The following is a 6,121-nucleotide window of genomic DNA, read 5'->3' as shown; positions in this document are numbered from 1 at the left end:
TAGGAAGTGTCTGAGGCCACATTTGAACCCAGATCCTCTGGGCTCCAGGAGGCTTGGCACTCTATCCATTGTGCTGCCTAGGTGCCACTTGCAATAACCTCTTAACAGTTTTTCCACCACCCCTCTGTCTCAGTCTGACTCTGTCTTATCTCTTTTTTCAGGGCTTGCTTTCTCTTCTCCTCATAAGATCCTATACTGATCCACATAAATTAGTGGGATAGACCTTCTGAAATTCTCTTTTTTAGTCTCAACTGTTTGCATTTTGACCCTTTCTTATTGGGGAGCATATTTTGTCTTCAATCAATAAATATTTTTCAATCAGTGTTGATTTATTATATATAAGACAATGTCCTAAAGAATGCAAACATATAAAATATCATTTTTGCCTTCAGTGAGTTTATAGTTTAACTGAGTGAAAGGAGACACAAACACAAGAAAATTTAAGTAGTAATTTTGTTGTTCAGTCCTGTCCTTTTATGACTTCCTTTGGCAAAGAAACTGGAATGATTGGCCATTTTCTTATGCAACTTATTTTATAGGTAAGGAAACTGATGAAAACAGGATTAAGTGACTTGTCCAGGGTCATACAGCTAGTATCTGAGGCTGAATTTGAAGTCAGGTCTTCTGACTCTAAGCATGGCACTTTATCCACTGTACCACCTAGCTGATGTTATGCTTCCACATAACTTCTAAGGAGTAATAGAAATGACAAACAACAAAAGAAGGCTAACACAAAAGAATTGTGTTTGTCACAGGATATACATTCAATAAATAAACCAATTGATTCTTTCCTGTACAACAGTATCAGCTGACATTTACATAGTGCTTTAAAGTTTGTAAAGTTTTGACTGATGTTTTCTCATGAATTCTTGTCAGTAGAAATGGTCATCTAAAACTGGTGATTTCAAATGCGGTTGCCAGGACCCTCAGATTACTAAATGACCAAGAACTATACTTAAACTAAGAGTCATGAGGATTTTTCTTTTTTAGTTTAAGAACAAATAGTACATGGGATCATAGACTTAGAACATGACATTTAACCCTGAGTTACAAACTGAGTTTACCAAAAAGGCTATTATGATATCTCATAGGGTTATTGTAAATTTCTTATGAGATGTAAAATGCTTTGTAAACTTGAAAGCGTCATATAAAATGTCAGTTATTATTACGAGAGCTGGAAGCAACTTAAGACTTCATCTACTCCAACTCTTTATTTTACAGATGAGGCAGTTGAGGCTCAGGAAGGTTTTGCCATTTGTCCCAAGTTAAATAGTCAGGAGAGGCAGGGATCAAAACCTGTCATTTACCTCCAAATTCAGTTCTCTTTCATTCAGTTTTATTAATTTCCATTCCACTCTATAAATAATTATTGAACATACTATATATTGGTGAAATTATATTTGGTAACTCATTGGTCAAGAAGGAGTTGAAATATTCTATGTTTTCTTTTGCCATTTCCAGGCTCTTTCCCTATCCCCGCCTCGCAGTAACCTCTCCACTTTTGAGATTCACTCGATTATAATATTTTCTAAAAATAATTTCCTTGATGTCTGCCCTTTTACATCACTACATTTCTTGCCAGTATTCCTTCTCCCTCCCAAAGAGCCATTCCATGTACCAAATAATATTTTTTGGAGACCAAAAAGAAGAAAAAAATCTGCCTACCTGATAAAAGCATCAACAAAATTTGAATCATTGGTACATGGTACCATATTCTTGGTTCTCCCATCTCTGCAAAGGGGTGAGCTGGGGATGTTTTCTCATAACTTGTTGCAATCATATTTATTCTTTGTAATTTGCAATATTCATTTTAGGTTGTTTTTTAAAAATTCTTTCTATTTACTTTGTCACAGTCATTTTATACATTATTTTCTCAGCTCTGCTTCCTTCTCTCTGCATTAGTTCATGTAGATCTCTCCATGTTTCTTGGAATTTGTCATATTTGTTATTTCTTAAAATATAGTAATATTCATATTTGGTATTCATCATTCTGGTAACTTATTTTCTCTCCTCAATGAGTTCAGTGCCTGGTCCATAGTCTCCTTCTTAATTCTTACCCTGATACTAGGGAACTTCAGTTAAAAAACTCTTACTTTCTGTCTTAGAATAAGCCCAAGGCAGAAGAGCAGTGAGGGCTAGGCAACTGGGGTTGAGAGACTTACTCATCAGGATCACACAGGGAGGAAATAATTGAATTCACATTTGAACTCAGGACCTCCTGCCTCTAGGTTTGGCTCTCTATCCATAGAGCCACCTGGCTATCCCTATTGATCTCATTATTAACTACAACTTTTATAGTTCTGTTCTTAAACTATGAAATTCCCTTTTCTGATCAAAATCTATCACTTCATATCTAGTTCTGCTTTCTCATCCCAAACTCTGTTCTTTATCTTGTCTATAGCCTCCAATCCTTCAATTCCACAGTTCTTTCCGGATTTATACTTCCCTATTTTCCTCCTTTTGACCCATTGTTGAACGAGTTCAACTCCAAGCTGCCTAACCATGCCACCTCTCTATAATAATGGCTCCCTATTACCTCCAGTATCAAATTTTAGTCCCAAGCCCTTCAAAACCTAGCTCCTTCCACCTTTACAGTCTTCCTACATCTCACTCTTCTCTCCTTTAATCTGGGATCCAGTGACACTGGCCTCCTTTGTACACCTGGAACCAAAACGACATGTCCCTCCTTCCGAAGGGGACTTTCACTGACCCCATGCCTGGAATTCTCTAAGTCCTCATTCCATCTCCTGGTCTTTGCTTCTTTCAAGGCATAGCTGAAAGAGCGTTTTCTGCATGAAGACTTCCCCAATCAGTCTCCTTTAATACTAGGGCCTTTTTTCTCTATAGTATCTGCAGTTTATACTGTATATATTCTTTTTGAACATAGTTATTGTTTTTTTTTTTATATTGTCTCTTGCATTAGAGAAGCTCCTTATTAGCAAAGACTGACTGTATGAACTTCTAATGTTTTCAAGCGTTGGGGTCTGAGATTTAAGTTAATCTATAGCAGGGTTTGGAGCACTTAGGAAATTGTAAAAAGCCTTTAAAAAAATAAGAAATTATAGAAATGTAAGCTATTACCGTAATAATGATCAGATTAATAAAGGTAAATGTGTAGTTAAAATAATAACTAACAACAACCTCAAGCATTATAAAGCGGTAGATAGTGTATACATACAAATGAGTTTGACAACTATACTGTAAGATTTTTAGCATCGCCTTTTGAGATTATGGAAAAGAAATATTGTTTATTATACCAAACGAAGAATTAGAAAAACTGATTACAGAAGCAAGACAAAGGGGTTAAAGGGTAATATATTGAGTAACTGTAAGCCAACTTTCGCGGTCGCCGAAATAGCTCAGTTGGGAGAGCGTTAGACTGAAGATCTAAAGGTCCCTGGTTCGATCCCGGGTTTCGGCAGAAGATTTTGGGTTTCCTATCTAAATGTAATTCTTGAGCAGCAACCTTCCTCGATCTCTCTCTCTCTTAATTGATACTGCGGTTAGGAGTTAGGGACTACAATAAACTGCTTTGGGGTGCCACCGGGACGTCGGATAAAATGCAACCCGGAAGCACCGTTAATTTTATCTCTCCTCCGCTTTCCCCAGATGAAGTCGGGTCTTTTCTCCACTTTGTCGCTTTCCCTTGCCTTTAGCGGTTTGTTACACACGCGGAGTTAATTTGTTTCCTGGCTAGTTTGCAGGTGAGTCCTAGGACCTCAAACCGACCGCAGGGCTGACACGGTGGACCTTAAATCCACTCAGAAATTTATTAGCTGTGTGACTCTAGGAAATCACCCAGTAACTGCTGCCTGCCTCGGTTTCCTCATCTGTAAAATGGAGATCATAGCATCTCCCTTCCAGGTTTGTAGTGAGGATAAAACTAAATATTTGTAAAGCGAATCGCCAACCCCAAAGCGTTACATAAATGTTGGCTACTATTATTGTTAGCGGTGACAGTGCTGAGGGAGGGGATGGGGCCAAAGGGAGGAATAGGTGGTGCATCTCGGCGCGGAGTGAGAGAAAGGGAATAAGAAAGTTGGAAGTCAGGAAAAATTGCGTGCCTTGGAGTTATTCCATTGGGCGCTTCTTCTCTGGCTCGCTTGGAGCCTCTGGGGCTGGGGTGATCTCCTGGATGGTATTTTAAGTAGACTGAGGGGGTGCGCTGGCCGCACGTGCCCGAGACTGTCAAGGCTCTACTCCGCTATGTGCGCGCAACTCCCTCTAAGTGCAAAACACAAGTAAGTACCGAAGAAATAGAAACTACGACTTCTGCCCTCCTTTAGCTGTAAATGAGAGAGAAACAGGACGAAACCTTGACAAATATCTAAGTAGGCATGCCAAGGGTACATTCGCGCTGTGCAGAGGAATGCCAGTAAGTATAAGCAGCTCCCAGGCAAACTGGAAGCTGGACGAGGGACGGCTGAATTGGATGATATATGACCCGCTTGGTTAACCGGAGAAATATCAGGGTGGAGAATTGTACCGGGGCTTCACGGACTTCCTGGTTTAACCGAGATCGGCGTCCTCACAAGCAAATCTAAAACCATTACGGACACGAGGGGGATTCCAGGCCGGGTGTGCAGGAACTTCTGGTCGCAATAATTAATTTTTGTCAAATGATTCCTTTTCTAGTGCGAGGAGGGGAGAGGAGGGAAGGAAACATTAATGAACCAACAAATACTTTTCTTTAGGGGAAAGGGGAGGGGATCCTGGCTCGTTGGAAAGAAATAGAGGGGGACCTGGGGCAGGAGAATAAAAATAGCAGCCTCCCACAGAGGCGAAGTTTACTAGGTTGAAGCGAATCTGTGGGGACAATGGAAGATACACCAATATGTCAGTGGATCGGTAATGCCAAAGTCCCGGAAATGCAAATAATCTACTGCTGCTCACACCGTGTGCATATCTTCTCTGGGGCCTCCCACTTGCCATAGGGGGTCTTCCTCACTTTTCCTTTGACATCTAGAAAAGATTAATGGAGCCCTGGGCTTGTCTTCCATCGTCCTTCAGTTCTGCTGTGTGCCTGTCCTATCTTCTTTTTTCAGGCATACATTATGCAACTTTTTCTTCACAAATAAATGCTTGTTTGTAATGGGTTGCAGACCTGCTTGCGTCCTCTGTACCTATGTCTCTGGCCCTTTGGGCACGTTCAATTCTTCTCAGATTGTCACCTTTATGTCTTACTATCATATAACACCATGAGGTGCATTTTGATATTAAAAGATGGGTCTCTGTTTCAGGGAGAAATTTGAGATCATTAAAACAAGGCAACCCAGCTCTCTCTCATTCACCTTTTCCAATTCTAGTTCATTTTCCATTTGTACTGGAGTAAAAGAGGAGGCAATGGGGGAATGATTTTGAGGTGTAGTATAGAAATGAGGAAGCTTGAGTCAGATGGCTACGAAGCAAATTCCTTTTCCAAGAGGGAGGAAGGGAGCTTGAAGAGAAAAGAAAGGGGAGTAGAAGGGAACAGAAGGATTGCTGCACAGCCTTGAGGACTACACAGAGATTTATAGTGGACTCAGTTCACCACCTTTGTGTGATTTTCTCCAGTGGTGTTCAGCAGCAAACAGGAGCTGAGGTGATTTAGCCATTTTAAAAACGAGAAAGTTGGCAAAAAAAGAATAATTCAGGATTGGGATTTTGAATGGGATAAATGGTGCTAGGATGAAAGAGCAAGCAAGTCTAGGACTATGGAGAGTATACAGTTGAACTGCTTAACTATGGCTTTGAATTAAATTATGACATGGTCAATACTTAGTTATCGAGAATAGTAAAAGGAATCAATGGCACCGAATATTGGTTGATTGGCATTTATTAAGCACCTACAATGTGCCAAGCCCTTCATTGGGCACTAGGGACACAAAGACAAAAAAAAGGAAACAATTTCTTCTCTCAGGGAGCTTATTTGGAAGAGCAGGAAATACACAGTAATTTATGTTTTGTTTTGGAGTGTCTTTTGATTGTCTCTCCTAGAAGATTTATCTTCCAAATTATGTTCCATTGTATGTGCTGCCAAAGCAAGCATTATGTTCCGTTTCCTAAAATGAATGGATATTCCCAAAGTATATATAAGTATTTAGGAAAGGGAGCTAGCATTTATTAAGTGCCTGTTATGTGC

The 6,121-nt window shown here is 39.9% G+C and overlaps 1 non-coding gene across 1 annotated transcript; it reads left to right on the top strand.

The window, feature by feature from the left end:
- Positions 1 to 3,348: 3,348 nt before the first annotated feature.
- On the top strand, positions 3,349 to 3,421 carry TRNAF-GAA (transfer RNA phenylalanine (anticodon GAA)). The gene has a single exon. It is a non-coding gene; the product is annotated as a tRNA-Phe (tRNA).
- Positions 3,422 to 6,121: the final 2,700 nt, after the last annotated feature.

Source organism: Monodelphis domestica, chromosome 8 (genome assembly GCF_027887165.1).
Source record: "Monodelphis domestica isolate mMonDom1 chromosome 8, mMonDom1.pri, whole genome shotgun sequence".
Lineage (NCBI taxonomy): Eukaryota > Metazoa > Chordata > Mammalia > Didelphimorphia > Didelphidae > Monodelphis > Monodelphis domestica.
This window is presented reverse-complemented; position numbering and strand designations above follow the sequence as displayed.